Source organism: Zea mays, chromosome 1 (genome assembly GCF_902167145.1).
Source record: "Zea mays cultivar B73 chromosome 1, Zm-B73-REFERENCE-NAM-5.0, whole genome shotgun sequence".
Classification (NCBI taxonomy): domain Eukaryota; kingdom Viridiplantae; phylum Streptophyta; class Magnoliopsida; order Poales; family Poaceae; genus Zea; species Zea mays.
The window spans coordinates 23,029,048-23,050,289 of NC_050096.1; positions in this window are offsets into that span (position 1 = coordinate 23,029,048).

A 21,242-nucleotide genomic window follows, 5' to 3' on the forward strand; every position below is an offset into this window, starting at 1 on the left:
CTCTAGGGAATCTTTATAACAGCTACGTAGTGATACCCTGCCAGACCACCTAGGGAGTGATCAATGGGGATTAGCTCTCCCCGGGCAGAAAGGGAATCACGACTCATGGGTAAAGTGTGCGACCTCTACAGAGGGTAGTGAAACTGATATATCAGCCGTGCTCACGGTTAAGAGCAGCCTTGGGATCCTCTTTGATTAGAGATACTCTGGATACACCTTGGATGATGGTTAATGATGGTGACTTTAATTATGTATTCTAGTATTTCCTCTCCGAGGAGGTACTTTTTGGGATTATAACTTGGGTTTTATGATAAAATATGGCTTCCACTAACAATAAATACCTGACCAACTAAAATCTGATAAAATCTGACTTGTTGTGTGAAGGGGATCCCTTCACCTTGTTGGCGGACTCCCCGGATGGAGCCTTCCCATGGCTTGTGGCGGGCTTCTCGCCGGTCCCGATCTCCCTCTTGGCGGATGCTCCCGACATCACTTCGAGCGGTTAGGCTATAATGAAGCACCGGCCTTTGATACCAATTGAAAGTCGCCTAGAGGGGGGTGAATAGGGCGAATCTGAAATTTATAAACTTAAGCACAACTACAAGCCGGGTTAGCGTTAGAAATATGAACGAGTCCAAGAGAGAGGGTGAAAAACAAATCGCAAGCAAATAAAGAGTGAGACACAAGGATTTGTTTTACCGAGGTTCGGTTCTCGCAAACCTACTCCCCATTGAGGTGGTCACAAAGACCAGGTCTCTTTCAACCCTTTCCCTCTCTCAAACGGTCACTTAGACCGAGTGAGCTTCTCTTCTCAATCAAACGGAACACAAAGTTCCCGCAAGGACCACCACACAATTGGTGTCTCTTGCCTTGGTTACAATTAAGTTTGATCACAAGAAAGAATGAGAAAAAGAAGCAATCCAAGTGCAAGAGCTCAAATGAACACAAATGTCGCTCTCTCTAGTCACTATTTGATTTGGAGTGATTCCGGACTTGGGAGAGGATTTGATCTCTTTGGTTGTGTCTAGAATTGAATGCTATAGCTCTTGTAATGTGTTGGAAGGTGGAAAACTTGGATGCCATGAATGTGAGGTGGTTGGGGTATTTATAGCCTCAACCACCAAAAGTGGTCGTTGGGAGGTTGTCTGTCGCATGGCGCACCGGACAGTCCGGTGCGCCAGCCACGTCAGTCGGTCGTTGGGTTCTGACTGGTGGGGCCTCTGGGCTGTCCGATGGTGCACCGGACAGGTTCTGTAGACTGTCCGGTGCGCCTTCTGCGCGTGCTCTGTCCTCTGCGCGCGCAGGCGCGCATTAAATGCGTTGCAGTCGACCATTGCGTTCGAAGTAGCCGTTGCTCCGCTGGCACACCGGACAGTCCGGTGAATTATAGGGGAGCGACCTCCCATTTTCCCGAAGGTAGCGAGTTCAGCGTCGAGTTCCCTGGTGCACCGGACACTGTCCGGTGGCACACCGGACAGTCCGGTGCGCCAAACCAGGTTGCCTTTGGGATGTCTTTAGCTCTCTTTATTTGAACCCATCTTTGGTCTTTTTATTGGCTTGTTGTGAACCTTTGGCACCTGTAAAACTTATAGACTAGAGCAAACTAGATAGTCCAATCATTTGTGTTGGACAATTCAACCACCAAAATCAATTAGGAAAAAGGTGTAAGCCTAATTCCCTTTCACTCGCCCCCGTCCTCTCCAGCGCGATGATCACGCGATGACTGTGATCCCCGCTCTTATCATCAGTGTTGCCCCATAGACCTCAGCATCCACACTCAACTTCCATCTGTGTCCACATGCGAGCTTATGACCCCACCTCCGTTTTCCTGACGTCCTCGACACCCCTGTCATCCATGCCCCCTTCCATCCTCCTCCCCACCAGCACCACGCCCCTTCCATCCTCCTCCACACCATCACAACCACTCTCCCTCTCTCCCCCTCGCCCGCCCCGCATGATGTCGTTCGGGAACCACCCCCGCCGATATCGGCCACGGGGGAGCAACAACTTTGTGATGGTGGACGAGAGGATGATGCGGCGGTGGCCAGGACGAAGTGCCTCACGGAGAACGACCTGGAGGAGCTCAAGGGCTGCCTCGACCTCAACTTCGTGTACAATGAGATGCTCTATCTCTGCGGGATGCTGGCCACGCTCGAGCTCTGCTACTCTACATCCATCGATGCCCCTGTCGTCAGACTTGTCACCGACGACAAAGATAGATTCGTGTGCAAAGTGCCTTCAGTGTGATTCAACCCTAGCCTTGAGGTAAACAAGCTTCTTTCCCCAAGATCTGTTTTGCTTGCTTGTCAACATATGTCGAGTACCGTAATTAGGGGTACCCTCAACACTCCTAAACACGGCTGGTAACCACCATCAGCCCAGCCTCGGGCGGGAACTGTAGTCCCAGACGAATTCTCGCCTCGCCCAAGGGCCTCCTCAAGCAACGGGCGCACCCTCGACTCGCCCGAACCCCAGCTCGGGCAGGCTTCGTCGAGAAGCAACCTTGGCCAAATCGCCCCTCCAACCGACCGGATCGCAGGCGCATTCAATGCGAGGATCGCCTAACACCTTATCCTGACACACGTGCCTCAGTCGGCAGGGTTGAAGTGACCGCAGTCACTTCGCCCTTCCACTGATCGACCTGACAGGAAAACAGCGCCGCCTGCCCCACTCCGCCTGTTGTGCCACCCGCCGGGGTGAGGCTGACAATAGCCAAGTTCAGCCTCAGGCGCAACAGGAAGCTCCATCTCGCCCGACCTTGGGCCTCGGCCTCGGAAGGTGGTCTCTGCCTCGCCCGACCCCAGGGCTCGGCCTCAACCTCGGCCTTGGAAGGTGGTCTCCGCGTCGCCCGACCCCAGGGCTCGGCCTCAACCTCGGCCTCGGAAGGTGGTCTCCGCCTCGCCCGACCCCAGGGCTCGGCCTCAACCTCGACCTCGGAGGAATCGCGTCCTCGCCCGACCCCGGCCTTGGCCTCAGGAGGAGTCTCCGCCTCGCCCGACCTTGGGCTCGGACCGACCGCGCCACGGGGGATACATCATTACCCTACCCCTAGCTAGCTCAGGCTACAGGAGAACAAGACCGGCGTCCCATCTGGCTCGCCCCGGTAACAAGTAATGATGGCTCCCCACGTGCGTCCATGACGACGGTGGTTCTCAGCCCCCTACGGAAGCAAGGAGACGTCAGCAAGCTCCCAGCAGCCCCGACAGCTGTGCTTCTACAAGGCTCAAGCGCTCCTCCGACGGCCACGATACCGCGTACACAGGGCTCTAGCACCTCTCCGACAGCCACGTTGGCATGTCCACAGGGCTTAGGCACCTCCCTGTCGGACACGTTAGCGCATAGCTACACCCCCATTGTACACCTGGACCCTCTCCTTGCATCTATAAAAGGGAGGTCCAGGGCCTTCGTGAGAGAGGGTCGCGCGGGAGAACGGGCTGACGAACAGGCTCACGCTCTCTCTCCCTCGTGAGCGCTTGTAACCCCTACTACGAGCGCATCCCCCCGGCGCAGGATAACACGAGCCGCATTTTCCCCTTTGTGTTCCATCTCGCGCCAACCCATCTGGGCTGGGACACGCAGCGACAATTTTACTCGTCGGTCCAGGGACCCCCGGGGTCGAAATGCTGACAGTTGGCGCGCCAGGTAGGGGCCTGCTGTGTGTTAACGAGCAACTTCCCGTTGAGTTCCAGATGGAGAGTCTTCAGCAACCTCTTCAGCCCGAGACGGTGCTCCGCTTCGGGAGTCTCGAGTTCTTGTCCCTCGACGGCAGCTACGACATGGTACTCCTCCCCCCGCAGCGCGACAACAACCACGACGGCCGTCAGCTCGCCCGACGGCGGCGAACTCGACGACGTCTTCCCCCCGTGGCGGAAGGGCAGCATCCAGGCTCGTCCCGCCGTCTTCCTTGCCGCAGGAGGAGGAGGCGGGGCAACCGTGGCCAGGCAGGAGGCGGCACCTCGTCGGCTGTCGAGCGAGTTGACGACACCGACGCCCCAGCGGAGGACATGTCGGGCGTTGTCCTCGCGCCTGAGACCACGACGAGTGTCGTTTCCCCGCAACATGCCAACCCCAAGCGGACAGATGACGCCAGCACCCTCGCGGAGGACTTGCTGGGCGTTAGACTCATACCTGAGATAACGGTGCAGTCCGTCCCCGACGCGACTTCTCCACCGTCCATCGATCAAGAGGTACCGTCTGTTTTCCACCATGTGCCTTTTAGATTCAGCTTCGATCCACCAAGCGACCCCGCTTCGGTGAGCGCTTTCGTAAAGGCATATCCAAACCTTCCGGGGTACCATATGTGGTCACCCTGGGACCGACTGATGGCCGTCTCAACCTACGGGCCCCCGGGTTTCGAGGAAGAAGATGAGCCCGACTCTGGTTGGGATTTCTCCGGGCTCAGTAATCCCAGTGCCATGCGAGACTTCATGACCGCATGTGACTACTGCCTCTCCGATTGCTCCGATGATGGCCACAGCCTTGACGACGAAGGTTGTGACCCAAGTCGCGAATGTTTCCACGTCGATCTAGGGGGTCACGACGAAGGCAACCACCTCGGAATGCCGGAGGATGATGATCCCCCTGGGCCTCCGCCTCGTGTTGACATCCTGCGGGAGCTAGCTGTGGTCCCAGTCCCTTCGAAGGGTCAGGACACACAGCTTGAGCAAATCCGCGAGATGCAGGCCAAGCTCGACGAGGAAGCAGGGCAACTTGTGCAGCTTCGGCAAAACATCGAGCAGGAGTGGGCAGGCCGAGCACTCGTCGGAGGAGCGTGTCATCAGGCTCGAGACGTCTAGCGTCGCATCGCTGACGATGCCAGGGCAAGGCTACCCTCGGCTTCCAGCGGGGTCGGCCAGAATCTGGCTGCAGCGGCAATGCTGCTCCGAGCAATGCCGGAGCCATCCACCACCGAGGGGCGGTGTATCCAGGGAGAACTCAAGAATATCCTGGAGGATGCCGCGGTCCGATGGGCCGAAAGCTCTGCCTCCCGAAGGCAAGGGTGCCCCTCGGAGCACCGCGCAACAACTTCCCGACTCATGCGGGAGGCCTCGGTCCACACCGGGCACACGCGGGACGCAACACCTGCAGCCCCGGGTCGCCTCGGCAACGAGCACCATCGCCGCGACCGTCGAGCCCGCCTTGACGCGAAGGTGTGCCGAGGCTACCACCCTAGGCGTGGGGGACGCTACGACAATGAGGAGGATCGGAGCCCCTCGCCCGAACCACCAGGTCCGCAAGCCTTCAGCCGGGCCATACGACGGGCACCGTTCCCGACCCGGTTCCGGGCTCCGACTACCATCACCAAGTACTCAGGGGAAACAAGGCCGGAGTTGTGGCTTGCGGACTACCGGCTGGCCTGCCAGCTGGGTGGAACGGACGATGACAATCTCATCATCCGCAACCTCCCCCTGTTCCTCTCCGACGCCGCCTGAGCCTGGCTGGAGCATCTGCCTCCTGCGCAGATCTCCAACTGGGACGACCTGGTCAAGGCTTTCGCTGGAAACTTCCAGGGCACGTACGTGCGCCCTGGGAACTCCTGGGATCTCCGAAGCTGCCGTCAGCAGGCAGGGGAATCCCTGCAAGAGTACATCTGGCGGTTTTCGAAGCATCGCACCGAGCTGCCCAACATCACCGACTCGGATGTCATCGGGGCGTTCGTCGCCGGCACCACTTGCCGCGACCTAGTGAGCAAACTGGGTCGCAAGACTCCCACCAAGGCGAGCGAGTTGATGGACATCGCCACCAAGTTCGCCTCTGGTCAGGAGGCGGTCGAAGCCATCTTTCGGAAGGACAAGCAGCCTCAGGGACGCTAGCAGGAAGACGTCCCCGAGGCGTCCGCCCAGCGGGGCACGAAGAAGAAGGCAAAGAAGAAGGCGCAAGCAAAGTGCGACGTCACCGACGCAGATCTCGTCGCTGCTGTCGAACACAGGAACCCCCGGAAGCCTCCTGGAGGGCCAAACCTGTTCGACAAGATGCTCAAAGAGTCGTGCCCCTATCACCAGGGTCCCGTCAAGCACACCCTTGAGGAATGCGTCATGCTTCGGCGCCACTTCCATAAGGTCGGGCCACCGGCAGAAGGTGGAAAAGGCCAAGACACTGACAAGAAGGAGGGCGACAAGGCAGAGGAGTTCCCCGAGGTCCACGGCTGTTTCATGATCTACGGTGGGCAAGTGGTGAACGCCTCGGCTCGGCACCGCAAGCAGGAGCGTCGGGAGGTCTGCTCGGTAAAGGTGGCGGCGCCAGTCTACCTAGACTGGTCTGACAAGCCCATCACTTTCGACCAAGGCGACCACCTTGACTGCGTGCTGAGCCCGGGAAAGTACCCGCTCGTTGTCGATCCCGTCATCAGCAACGTCAGGCTCACCAAGGTCCTCATGGACAGAGGCAGCAGCCTCAACATCATCTACGTCGAGACCCTCGGGCTCTTGGAGATCGATTTGTCCACGATCCGTGCTGGTGCGGCGCCCTTTCACGGGATCATCCCCGGGAAGCGTGTCCTGCCCCTCGGGCAACTCGATTTGCCCGTCTGCTTCGGAACTCCCTCCAACTTCCGAAAGGAAACCCTCACGTTCGAGGTGGTCGGGTTCCGAGGAACCTACCACGCGGTACTGGGGAGAACGTGTTACGCCAAGTTCATGGCCGTCCCCAACTACACCTACCTCAAGCTCAAGATGTCGGGCCCCAACGGGGTCATCACCGTTGGATCCACGTACCGACATGCGTACAAATGTGACATGGAGTGCGTGGAGTACGCTGAGGCCCTCGCCGAGTCCGAGGCCCTCATCGCCGACCTGGAGTGCCTCTCCAAGGAGGTGCCTGATGCGAAGCGCCACGCCGGCAACTTCGAACCAGCTGAGGCGGTTAAGTCCGTCCCTCTCGACCCTAGCAACAACGCCAGCAAGCAAGTCCAGATCGGCTCTGAGCTCGACCCCAAATAGGAAGCAGTGCTCGTCGACTTTCTCCGCGCGAACGCCGAAGTCTTCGCGTGGAGTCCCTTGGACATGCCGGGCATACCGAGGGATGTCGCCGAGCACTCACTGGACATCCGAGTCGGTGCCCGACCCGTCAAGCAGCCTCTGCGTCGTTTCGACGAAGAAAAGCGTAGAGCCATAGGCGAGGAAATCCACAAGCTGATGGTTGCAGGGTTCATCAAAGAGGTATTCCATCCCGAATGGTTAGCCAACCCTGTGCTTGTGAAAAATAAAGGTGGGAAGTGGAGGATGTGCGTAGACTACACTGGTCTAAACAAAGCATGTCCGAAGGTTCCCTACCCTCTGCCTCGCATCGATCAAATTGTGGACTCCACTGCTGGGTGCGAAACCCTGTCATTCCTCGACGCCTACTCAGGGTATCACCAAATCAAGATGAAAGAGTCCGACCAGCTCGTGACTTCTTTTATCACACCTTTTGGCATGTACTGCTACACTACTATGCCATTTGGCTTGAGGAATGCAGGTGCAACATACCAAAGGTGCATGAACCACGTGTTCGGAGAGCACATCGGCCAAACGGTCGAGGCTTACATCGATGACATCATTGTCAAGACAAGGAAAGCCTCCGACCTCCTCTCCGACCTTGAAACGACATTCAAGTGTCTGAGAGCGAAGGGCGTGAAACTCAATCCCGAGAAGTGTGTCTTCGGAGTCCCCTGAGGCATGCTCCTGGGGTTCATCGTCTCCGAGCTGGACATCGAGGCCAACCCGGAGAAAATCGCGGCCATCACCAACATGGGGCCTATCAAAGATTTGAAAGGAGTACAAAGGGTCATGGGATGCCTTGCGGCTCTGAGCCGCTTCATCTCACGCCTCGGCGAAAAAGGCCTACCCTTGTACCGCCTCTTAAGGAAGGCCGAGCGCTTCACTTGGACCCCCGAGGCCGAGGAAGCCCTCAGAAACTTAAAGGCGCTCCTTACAAATGCGCCCATCTTGGTGCCCCCCGCTGCGGGAGAAGCCCTCTTGATCTACGTAGCCGCAACCACTCAGGTGGTCAGCACCGCGATCGTAGTCGAGAGACGAGAAGAAGGGCATGCACTGCTCGTCCAGAGGCCGGTCTACTTCATCAGTGAATTGCTATCCGAGACCAAGATCCGCTACCCACAAATTCAGAAGCTACTGTACGCAGTAATTCTGACGCGGCAAAAGTTGTGACACTACTTCGAGTCTCATCCGGTGACTGTGGTGTCATCCTTCCCCCTAGGGGAGATCATCCAGTGCCGAGAGGCCTCGGGTAGAATAGCAAAATGGGCAGTGGAACTCATGGGCGAGACAATCTCGTTCTCTCCTCGGAAGGCCATAAAGTCCCAAGTCTTGGCAGACTTCGTGGCTGAATGGGTCGACACCCAACTGCCAATAACTCCGATCCAACCCGAGCTTTGGACCATGTACCTCGATGGGTCGCTGATGAAAACAGGAGCAGGTGCTGGCCTGTTCTTCATCTCACCCCTCGGGAAACATCTTCGCTACGTGTTGCGCCTCCATTTCCCGGCGTCAAACAACGTGGCCGAGTACGAGGCTCTGGTTAATGGGTTGCGCATCGCCATCGAGCTAGGGGTTCGGCGCCTTGACGCTCGTGGCGACTCGCAGCTTGTCATCGACCAAGTCATGAAGAACTCTCACTGCCGTGACCCGAAGATGGAGGCCTACTGCGACGAAGTTCAACACGTGGAAGACAAGTTCTACGGGCTGGAGCTCAACCACGTCGCTCAATGGTACAACGAGACTGCGGATGAGCTGGCGAAAATAGCCTTGGGGCGGACAATGGTTTCCCCTGATGTCTTCTCCAGAGACATACATCAACCCTCCGTCAAGATCGATGACACGACCGAGGAGGCCACGGCCCAGCCCGAGGTACCCTTGGCCGCCGAAGGTGAGGCCCTGCGTGTCGAGGGAGAGCGGAATGGGGTTGCGACAAATCGAAACTGGTAGACCCTGTACTTGGAATATCTCCTCCGAGGAGAGCTACCCCTCGACAAGGCCGAAGCTCGGCGACTGGCGCGGCGCGGCAAGTCGTTCGTCTTACTGGGTGATGAAAAGGAGCTCTACCACCGCAGCCCCCCAGGCATTCTCCAACGATGCATATCCGTCACCGAAGGACAGGAGCTATTGCAAGAAATACACTCGGGGGCTTGCGGTCACCATGCAGCACCTCGAGCCCTCGTGGGAAACGCCTTCCGACAAGGCTTCTACTGGCCGACCGCGGTGGCCGACGCCACTAGGATTGTACGCTCCTGCCAAGGGTGTCAATTCTACGCAAGACAGATGCACCTGCCCGCTCAGGCCCTGCAGACAATACCCATCACCTGGTCGTTTGCTGTGTGGGGTCTGGACCTCGTCGGTCCCTTGCAGAAGGCACCCGGGGGCTTCTCGCACCTGCTGGTCGCCATCGACAAATTCTCCAAGTGGATCGAAGTCCGACCCCTAACCAGCATCAGGTCCGAGCAGGCAGTGGCGTTCTTTACCAACATCATCCATCGCTTTGGGGTCCCGAACTCCATCATCACCAACAATGGCACGCAGTTCACTGGGAAGAAGTTCCTGGACTTCTGCGAGGACCACCACATCCGTGTGGACTGGGCCGCCGTAGCTCACCCCATGACAAATGTGCAGGTGGAGCGTGCCAACGGTATGATTCTACAGGGACTTAAACCGAGGATCTACAACGACCTCAACAAGTTCGGCAAGCGGTGGATGAAGAAGCTACCCTCGGTGGTCTGGAGTCTAAGGACAATGCCGAGCCGAGCCACGGGTTTCTCGCCGTTCTTTCTAGTCTATGGGGCCAAGGCTATCTTACCCATAGACTTAGAATACAGTTCCCCGAGGACAACGGCGTACGATGACCGAAGCAACCAGACCAGCCGAGAAGACTCACTGGACCAGCTTGAAGAGGCTCGGGACGTGGCCTTACTACACTCGGCGTGGTATCAGCAGTCTCTGCGATGCTACCACGCCCGAGGGGTTTGGCCCTGATGCTTCCAGGTGGGAGACTTGGTACTTCGGCTACGGCAGGACGCCAGAGGGCGCCACAAGCTCACTCCCCCTGGGAAGGGTCATTCATCATCGCCAAGATTTTGAAGCCCGGGACATACAAGCTGGCCAATGATCAAGGCGAGGTCTACGGCAACGCTTGGAACATCCAACAACTACGTCGCTTCTACCCTAAAGATGTTTCAAGTCATTCATATACCTCATTCTCTTTACATACTTAAATAAAGTCTAACCGTCAAGGAAGGGTCAGCCTTGCCTCGGTAAAGCCCGACCCTCCCTCGGGGGCTAGAAGGGGGGAACCCCCTCTGCGTCAAAATTTTCCTCGGAAAAGTCTTCTACCAAAACGACTTTCATGCTTTCCGACTATATCGATAACAGAATCCTGCAAGCGAGTAAGAGCGCACGTAAGTGGCAAGGCCGACCGAGCCGAGTGACTCCTATGCCTCCGGGAAGAGTAACTCTTGCTCGGATAAACGATTCTGCTACCGACGAACAAGTCCAGATACTCGAAACAAGAGGAAAGGAAACACAGCTTTATAGCACGACAGTAAGATGTTTAGGCCTCGGCGGCCGCGAAAAACACATGCATACTCCAAACAAACTGCTCCGACAGAATCAGACATCACCCGGGGGAGGAGCGGCACCCTCGGCGTCATCTCCACCCTCGGCAAGATCTGGCCCGGCCCTAGACGGCGACGCGAGCGGAAGGATCTCCACCTCGAAGGAGGACGCCAGCACCGCGCTTGGGCCCGCGACAGCCGCGTCAAGCTTCTGGACCTCGGCTAAGGCAGCCTCATCTTCGTCGGGTAGACAGTACCCCTCGCTGACCCGCTCTAGATCCACGTCGTAGTGGGAAGCGAGCACGGCAAAGGCCTGCCTAACGTCGTGATGCAGCGCCCCGCGGAGTCTGCTGCGCACATGGCCGCCCAAGGCCCGCAGGCGACTCTGGGGGGAGCCACCCGAGGGGACGTCATCGAGGCCAAAGGCCTGGCAGAAGGCCGAGATAGCCTCGGACATGGCCACGCGGTCGGCCTCCTTCTGCTCAGCCGCCTGGGCAAGTGCCTTGACGGACTCGTTAAGAGCTGTCTCGAACTCTGCAGATGGCCGAACAGAATTCTTCAGACACGAGTTGAAGAATGAAGCTGAATCGAAGTCACAAAGCGGCCGAAACGTACCTTCAGCCCGGGCACGCTGCTCCGAGGCTACGGCTTGGGCGGACTGAGCAGACCCGACGGCCACGGCCAGGTCCTCCGCAAGGGCCCCGGCCCGAGCAGACACCTCGGCCAGCTGACCCCTAAGGGCCTCAGCCCAGCCTACAACCTCAGCAGCCTGGCTCCGAGATTGGTCCTGCTCGCCAATGACCTGACCAAGCTCCAGCTGCCGCTGCTGCGCCTCCGTCCGTGCTGACGCCGCCTCTGCCTGCGCCGCCGCTGCCTCCACCTCCAGCTCATCACAGAGCAGCCGAAGGTCCGCCACCTCGGTGCTCCGTTGGGTGAGGCGTTCATTAGCCTCGGCAAGCGCGGCCCTCAAGGACCGCAACGAACCCCAGACGTCGGTCTCGTGGCGGATGAACAGCGACTTGGCGGTGCTCACATCCGTCAGTTCCTGAGGAAGGGAAGCCGGGTGTTACAAAGAATGCCCTGGTCACGCAAGGGGTATGCCTAAAATCCTTACCTGGAGGACCCTGGGAACGTCCCTGGAAAGGATCTCCATGGTCGACCGAAGCGACCCCATCGCCGCCTCGACATACTCACGAAGCTCATCCCAAGACTGCTCCTCCCGCTCATCGTTGAGGACGAAGAGGGGTTTCGAGGCACCGCGGGTCCAGAACCGGAGCGCCTGCCCACACCACTCATTGGGGTTGCGCCGCGCGGGGATAAGGTCGCCGCTCCCCAAGACGGGCCGCGGTTCTGCGCGTCCCTCCTCCAAGGCATCGGGACCCCCTGTAGTCCACGCATCGGGTACCATCGCTGACGACGTACTGGGCCTCCCCTCGGCTAAGGAGGCGGGCCTCCGATCACCGACCTCGGCAACGGTGGCCGCCCTCTCCTTATGGCCGAGACTGGGGAGGTCGGAGACGACCTCGAGCAGCGGCACCTCAGCCATCCCAGCATCAGCGGCGATGGGTGGCTCCACGGGCAGAACAGCGACAGCCTCGGCAGGCGCTGGTGTCGGCGCCGGTAACATGTCAGGTTGGCTCGGGGCCACGGCCACGTCAGCAGCCTCCCCCGGCACGATGGCCGCCCCGATGGAGGGGTCAGCCTAGGAGGCTTGCCCCATGGCAACTCGTGCCGCCTGGGCCCCCCGCTCGAGGGCGTCTTGTGCGGAGGCCAGCCAAACGGCATGGCGCGCTGCAGCACTGGTGGCAGAAGCCGACACTGTCTTCAGGGCCTTCCGGGGGGCCAGACCGGCCGAGCCCTGCCTCCGTTTGCTGAAAGGAAGAGATAGAGCAGGATCAGGACACACGGAGAAAGAGCCAAAACAGAGGTATCCTCAGATACTTACCCGCTCCAGACCAAGGCCAATCGGGCCTATGGGGAGGCCCCTCGGGCCTCGGTCCCCGCAGGCGCTGTCGAGGATTGCCCCGCTGCCAACTCCGGCGCCGCCTCCGCCTCGGGCGCCCGAGGCGCCAAAGGGGCGGCCCGCCCAGGCGTTGTCACGATGGCTGGAGGAACAACTTCCTGTGCAGCCGACACGGGCGACTGCTCTTGGGGGACAAGCGGATTGGTCCGACTCCCCGGAGTCACCTCAACTACCTCGGCCAAGGGGTCAAGTACCCCCTCGGCCTGTCCCGCTCCTCGGACCGGGACCGTGATGTCCCGGCCCCAGATACTGATGGCGCCAGCCCACTTGGAGGCTGGCTCGACGACCCCTGGACCAGCCTCAGATCCGGGCTAAAGCCAAGACGAGCCGCCATATCATCGTCCTCGTCATCATCGTCATCAGGCGTCTCTAGCGATGGCTCCCTCGGGAGCCCGTCCCTCTCCTGCCTCCGGCGGCGCCTCTCCAAGGCTTCCCGAGCCCGCATCCGCTCGCGGGCCCAGGCCTTTTCCGCGTCCTTCTTCTCCTTTTTCTTCTCCGCGGCGACCCTTCGCGTGGCTCGGTCCACCGCTTCCTCTGGGACTGGTGGCAGGGAGGGCTTGTAAAACCCCAACCCCTGGAGACGAATGGAAATCCCGACGGTAAGAATCAAAGGCAACTCGGCACAAGATAGGAGAAGGAGCGGACACTCACCAGGGACACGTACCCACGCTCGAGACGCATCACGGGCTGGGTAAGGGCGTCGGCATCCAACTTCCCTACCGTGCCCGCCACCCGCCTGCGGAGGTCGTCGGTGGAGAGGGGAGCCGAGGACATCTACGAACCCTCCAAATCAATCCCCGGCTTCATCTCCGAAAGCGGCAACCGTCGCTCTACCAAAGGAAGCACCCTCCGGCGATGGATGGCGGCAACCACCCCGCGGTGGTGAGCCCCCCATCTCGTAACCTCTGCAAGGCCTCCAGAAGAGGTTGGAGCTTCTCCTGTTTCTCGCGTGTGGCCCCCCAACGCCAGTTGCTGCCGGCGGCGGTCACCACTCGTTGAGAAAACAACGGGAGCCTTCCGTCGTCGTTCCGGAGGTAAAACCACCGGCGCTGCCACCCCTTGTTCGAAGACACAAGGATGGCAGGGATGTACAGCTGCGCGCACCCCGGCCTCAGCTGGACGGTGCAGCCACCGGCCCGCACCGCCATACGGACCTTCTTCGCCTCCGTCGTCGAGGCAAAGAGCTCCGCGGAGAAGAGATGGGTCCACAGATCCTAGTGGGGGTCAATCCCCAAAAAACCCTTGCAAACCGCCGTGAAGATGGCCGCTTGTGCGATGGAGTTGGGGTTGAAGTTGTGCAGCTCCACCCCGTAGTAGTGCAGGAGCGCCCGCATGAAACGACTCGCTGGCACTCCGAACCCCCGCTCGTGGAAGGAGGCGAAACTGACCACATACCCCGGCGGTGGAGTCGGGTTGGCCTCGCTCGCATGGGCCATCCACTCCGGCTGTGGGTCACCGGAGAGGGGACGGAGCAAACCATCGGCGACGAGGGCCTCCAGATCATCCATCGTGACGGTGGAGAAAGGCCACAGATCGCGCGGCGGAACGACGGTCACCTTGTCAGCCATCGCTGAACGAAAGGGGTGGAGGCGGAGGGGACAAGGTGCGCAGTTTTCTTTTCTCTGGCTATTCTCTTAGGTTGCGGAAACCAAAGCAGAAGGCAAGCGCAAATAGCAGAGTAAAGAACCACCATTGGCCCCTCTTCCGGGTATATAAAGGCTCGGGCGAGATCCATTCAACACTTCGCCCGAACCCACCGCGAAATTCAAACTCGAAGGCGAAACGCCCGTTCCTCGAACGACTCGCGCACGCGCAACGGCCACCCCGCGAACCGCCCGTCCCGTCGCAATAACTCCATGGCAAGGCAAGCAACACCTTTGGCAGGCGAAGCAGGCGTCGTTTCACCCCCGCCATGATGACCGCGTCAAAAAAGGTGTGCCACGCCGTTTAAATTCATATCCTTTTCCTCTTCCCCTTTCTCTCTCTTGCTACAGTGACCGGGAAAGGGGATATTTCGAAAGGGATCCTTCTCCACGAAGGAAGCGGGCCTCGAGCCCTCCTACTGATCAGGGGTTCGAACGCTGGCCCCTCAGAAGGGTTCGACAGCGGGCCTAGAGCACGCGGGCTTCAAGCTCATTACTGATCAGGGGTTCGAAGGCTGGCCCCTCGGAAGGGTTCGACAGCCGCCTCAGAGCACTCGGGCTCCACGCCCACTACTAATCAGGGGTTCGAAGGCTGGCCCCTCGGAAGGGTTCGACAGCCGCCCCAGAGCACGCAGAGTGAGGGATGACTCTGGGTACGTCTGTTACATGGCCGAGGCTCGGGCTACACTCCCGAGGTACCCTAGGACATTTCCGAGACCAGTAGGAGCGATTTTGTAACAGAATCCCATCAGAGGGAGGCATCGAGCCCTCGGACCCTATCAAACGGGTCCGGGTCCGGCAAATCACCTGCAGGTACTTTTGGAGCGCGCCTCTGGGCCACTAGCCGACCCTTATCGAACGGGGCACGGGCGTCCACTCGGATCACCCGTTAGCAACTCACTAGAGACACCATGTTCGACGCCCTCTGAGGGCAACATGGCGCTTTCCCCCCTTCCTCCTTGCGGAAAGGCGACAAAGGGGCGTATAATAAAAGTCGAGACAGTCCTTGATCGTCCTCTCGCTCTGTGCAGAGGCTCGGGGGCTACTCTCGCAACCCGGCTACGGCCAAACCGTTGACAGTGTCAACAAACCAGCCTGAAAACTCGGAACCTGACCATGCACCCGAGCTACAATCAGGTCGCATGAGGGAACAACCAGGCCGGTCGAGGCATCACGAAAGGCATTAAGACCTCAGAGGAGTTAAACCACTCCTCCGAGGCCTCGGGGGCTACACCCGGCGGGTGCGTTCGCGCGCACCCACCGGAACAAAGTGTAACCGAGAAAGGTCGGTCCCCTCGCAAAAAAGTGCGGCAAAGCCTCCAAGCGAGTAACAACACTCCCTTTAAGGCTCGGGGGCTACTATCGGGTACCGTAATTAGGGGTACCCCAACACTCCTAAACACGGCTAGTAACCACCATCAGCACAAACCGCAATGGCTAATGGGCACGGTTCAGATCAAGGCTTCGTCTACTCAAGGGACGTGATCTCGCCTCGCCCGAGCCCAGCCTCGGGCGGGAACTGTAGTCCCAGACGAATTCTCGCCTCGCCCGATGGCCTCCTCAAGCAACGGGCGCACCCTCGACTCGCCCAAACCCCAGCTCGGGCAGGCTTCGTCGAAAAGCAACCTTGGCCAAATCGCCCCTCCAACCGACCGTATCGCAGGCGCATTCAATGCGAGGATCGCCTGACACTTTATCCTGACACATGTGCCTCAATCGGCAGGGTCGAAGTGACCGCAGTCACTTCGCCCTTCCACTGACCGACCTGACAGGAAAACAGCGTCGCCTGCCTCGCTTCGACTGTTGTGCCACCCGCCGGGGTGAGGCTGACAAAAGCCAAGTTCAGCCTCAGGCGCAACAGGAAGCTCCGTCTCGCCCGACCTTGGGCCTCAGCCTCGGAGGGTGGTCTCCGCCTCGCCCGACCCCAGGGCTCGGCCTCAACCTCGGCCTCGGAAGGTGGTCTCCGCCTCGCCCGACCCCAGGGCTCGGCCTCAACCTCGGCCTCGGAAGGTGGTCTCTGCCTCGCCCGACCCCAGGACTCGGCCTCAACCTCGACCTCGGAGGAATCGCGTCCTCGCCCGACCCCGGCCTCGGCCTCAGGAGGAGTCTCCGCCTCGCCCGACCTTGGGCTCGAACCGACCACGCCACGAGGGATACATCATTACCCTATCCCTAGCTAGCTCAGGCTACGGGGGAACAAGACCGGCGTCCCATCTGGCTCGCCCCGGTAACAAGTAATGATGGCTCCCCGCGTGCGTCCATGACGACGGTGGTTCTCAGCCCCCTACGGAAGCAAGGAGACGTCAGCAAGCTCTCAACAGCCCCGACAGCTGTGCTTCTACAGGGCTCAAGCGCTCCTCCGACGACCACGATACCGCGTACACAGGGCTCTAGCACCTCTCCGACAGCCACGTTGGCATGTACACAGGGCTTAGGCACCTCCCTGCCGGACACGTTAGCGCATAGCTACACCCCCATTGTACACCTGGACCCTCTCCTTGCATCTATAAAAGGGAGGTCCAGGGCCTTCGTGAGAGAGGGTCGCGCGGGAGAACGGGCTGACGAACAGGCTCACTCTCTCTCTCCCTCGCGAGCGCTTGTAACCCCTACTACGAGCGCATCCACCGGCGCAGGATAACACGAGCCGCGTTTTCCCCCCTTGTGTTCCATCTCGCGCCAACCCATCTGGGCTGGGACACGCAGCGACAATTTTACTCGTCGGTCCAGGGACCCCCCGGGGTTGAAACGCCGACAACATATTTGTGCGGATCTGACCACATTTTTGAATCACCGTCATGGTCTGTGCCTAGATCTACCATGACATTTGTACGCTTTATCAAATATTAATTTTCACAAGGTATATTGTGCTTAGGTGAATAAATTCTAAGTGTGAATAAGTTATTTGTGCACCTTTTCTTGACTCAGCTGATACTTTATCCACCAAAGGATTCAGTGGCATACATCTTGATATGCGTCTGCATTCCTAGGTTCCATGGAACATAACTATCACCATTATCTTACAATACTATCAATGATTATTAGTTCCTATCAAGGTTTTAAAGTCGGGTGACTGGTCGTGACTAGTCGACGACTAGTCGAGAAGTTGGTGCAGAGGTGATAGTCGATTTGAACGGCTCGACTTTCTCTACTAGTCGCTCGAGTCGTCGACTAGTCACAACTAGCCACGACTAGTCATAACAGTTGAGTCGAGTGACTTATTTGGGCCTAGGTATAAAAATGTGAACCCACCCAACCATCTCAACCCTAGTAGGTAGGATGCTAATGGACAAGTTTTCTACCTTATTTATCTATGGATATGGAATGATTCATGACTTGATGAGGACTAAGACAAATCATAGAGATCTTGTGAGACATGCAACTACTCTGTTTGCAACATCCTTACTTACATTGGCTAATATGTGGAAACAAACACACGGATTGAAAACTCTCCTTGTTAGTAATGAATGGTGTGAAAGAAAAATGAAGAACATTGAAGTAGGAAATGCACGTGTTGTTTGTCACTCTGTTGCATTTTGACAAGCAGTAGAAGATTGCATGAGAGCTTCACAACCTATTCTAATATTTTTTAGGATAGTTGATGGCCATGAGAGATAGAAATGGCTGAAATGTGGGCTACCATGGACCATGAAAAAAAGAGCATAAAAAGCTTTGGATCACAAAGAAATAATAATAATAGATGAAGTTATTTCAATTGTTGATAAGAGGATTCCAATCTGTATAGAGCAACACTATTTTGAATCCAAACAAGTTCTTCTAAACCAGAGAGAACCATAGAAGACTTGCTACAAGACTATATTCAACATTTAATGATATATTGTAGAAGATGGAGATGGATGAAAATATACTAAACAAGGTGTTTTTAGCGTTCTAGCAATGTTTTAGTCTTAGCATATATAGAAAGTTATAAAAATATAATCATTGACTTATGTTCGACTAGTCACGACTAGTCTGTCCTAGTCTCAACTAGTCTACTAGTCAGTAGCTGGATGACTCGACTCGACTTCTCGACTCAAAAACATTGGTTCCTATTCTTTACTAGTGCATGTTTTTAGTTTGTTCACGGTGTGAGCTTGAGGGCAATCACTTGGCGGTTGTGCCTTGGATGGTCATTTCAATATATGATAACCGACACGTCTACACTCAAATTAGGACGAATAACTTGAGCAACAGCATATCAAGGGAGAGTCTGGTTTCTTTGATTGAACAAATGAAATGTTGAGCCCTATTTATTCTATATACTCAGAGATGCTTAATCAGATAATTTGTGTTTGATGCATACTGCATTTCAGTGCATATGATGAATGAACTTTGCAGTGCACATCTACTGCGCTCTACCGTTGTCTGAGATGGTATGTGGTATATTATATTCTGCTTGCCGCTAAACTAATGCGTGCATTGGTGCATGTCAATGGTGGATAAGTTTTCATATTATACTATGACATTGCTCTCTTTATTTTTTTTGGAACAACTAAAACATGAGGCCTCATAAGTACTATTCTCCTGCCATCTTCTTTAAATATAAGTGCCTATGATGATTCAACTTTGCATTGATTCTGGTGCAATGTGATGTCACTTTATCATTCTTTCAATGAATGTTCACGCTTCTATCATCCAACCTATTAACATTCTTCATTTTCAGAAACTTGTGGTCATGGCCAACTCTGATGCTACCAAGTTGCAGTTGAGCCCCAATGTGTGTAATGTAGTGCTATACCAGGGCAATGATGCTACATCGTATTTGGAAATTCCATACCATTGAGAACAAAGACACTCGTGTGTTTGCAAGCCTATTTAATCATCATTTTTTGTGTTTGTGGTTGTGCCTTGGATGGTCATTTCAATATATGACAACCGACACATTTGCACTCAAATTAGGATGAATAAATTGAGCAGCAGCATATCACGGGAAAGTATGGTTTATTTGATTGAACAAATGAAATGATAAGCCCTATTTCTTCTATATACTCAGTGATGCTTAATAAGGTAATTCTTGTTTGATGCATACTACATTTTAGTGCATACGATGAATGAACTTTGCAGCAAACATCTACTGCGCTCTATCGTCGCCTAAGATGGTATGTGGTATATTATATTCTGCTTGCCGCTAAACTAATGCATGCATTGGTGCATGTCAATGGTGGATAAGTTTTCATATTGTACTATGACATTGCTCTCTTTATTTTTTTGAAACAACTAAAACAGAAGGAGGCTTCATAATATTGTCCTGCCATCTTCTTTGAATATAAGTGTCTATGATGATTCAACTTTGCATTTATCCTGATGCAATGTGATGCCACTTTATCATTTTCTCAACAAATGTTCACACTTGTATCTTCCAACCTATTGACATTCTTCAATTTCAGAAACATGTGGTCATGGCCAACTCTGATGCTACCAAGCTGCAGTTGAGCCCCAATGTGTGTAATGTAGTGTTATACCAAGGCGATGATGCTACATCATATTTGGAAACTCCATACCATTGACCACAAAGGCTCCACACCATTGACCACAAAGGCACTTGTGTGTCTGCAAGCCTATTTAATCATTCCTTTTTGTGTTTGCGGTTGTGTCTTGGATGGTCATTTCAATATATGACAACCGACACATCTGCAGTCAAATTAGGATGAATAAATTGAGCAGCAGCATATCAAGGGAAAGTCCGGACTCACCCTTTGGCGTAGGTGACCACCAGCTCTCGGCGCTACCTAAGTTCTTATTGACTCTGCGCAGTGTTTGACTTTTTGTTTGAGCTCGCGGAAGGAGTCTTTGAGTCAATCGGTGTTGTAAAAATGAGAAGAAAAATAAATATAGATATTACAGATAAGATACCTAGTTAATAATTAAAACATGAACGAAATAGCATCACACAAAAATATCTTAGTTTTGTTGCTTCTGATTATGCCAGACTTAATGATATGTCATATTTTATTTTGGTAATGCATTGATTATTTTTAGAATAATAAAAGATATTGTATGTATTGCCTTGATGTCATGATTCTGTAGCAGCTTTCATATGTGAAGATAGTTTATTTTTCAAATACAAACTTTGTCATGGATGAGTTATTCATTGCCATCTTGTTGCTTACTTAATTATCTACCATGCTAATATTTTCTAGTTGAACATTGAAGTGACTCTAACTTTAATCCTCACTGGATTTGGTGCTTTTGTTGCTTTTGGATCCTATCTTCTGTTGTTGTTGTAGTTAATTCAGTCCCCCTGGTACAGAAGTAATAGTATCCCTTCATGAAATCTACACTTAGTTTTAGTACCAAATGTTTGCTAACCTATTTGGCTGACTTATAACAACTCCCAAAATTGCTGGAATTAGTAGGAACTGGTTACACAATTTGGTTCATTAGTATCTCCTTTTCAAGGTACATCTGAATCACCCTATAAAACCTGTATTTTCTGTTGTGTTCTTCGTGACATGAAGATCAATTACCTTTTCTCAATTTCCTATATGCAGGAAAGCATAGATGACCTATTTGCAAAGTTCGAAAATCTCAAATGGATGATTATTTGATCTATCGTCGATCTTTGGCCACATGTTTAGGCTTTATAACCAACTTATTATTAGGTTTTCTCCCTTTGGTTTCAAATAGTATTACCAAAGGGGTAAACATGGTCATGTATCTAAATTGTCTCATGGGGTCTATTTTTTAGAATGTCAAATTCCTACCTATATTCCATTTAAATAAGGTTCAAGTGATATATAAAACCGTAACAACGCACGAGCACCAAATTAATTGACATTTATGATTTCAAACAATTGTACTATCAAAGATGTTTCATAGAGAATTTAATGGAGCAAATTTTATGGTGTACATATTGATGTATCGTTTTTTTAATTTTGGTTACAGTTAGATAAGTCCGACTTTAAGAATAAAAATCGGTGACTCAATTTTTGAACGGAGGGGGCAAGTTTTTATTTTTTTCAAGCGCTCCATGTAAGTAGGGGTGGAAACGAGCCGAGCCGAGCTCGGCTCGGCTCGGCTCGCTGCGGCTCGCTCA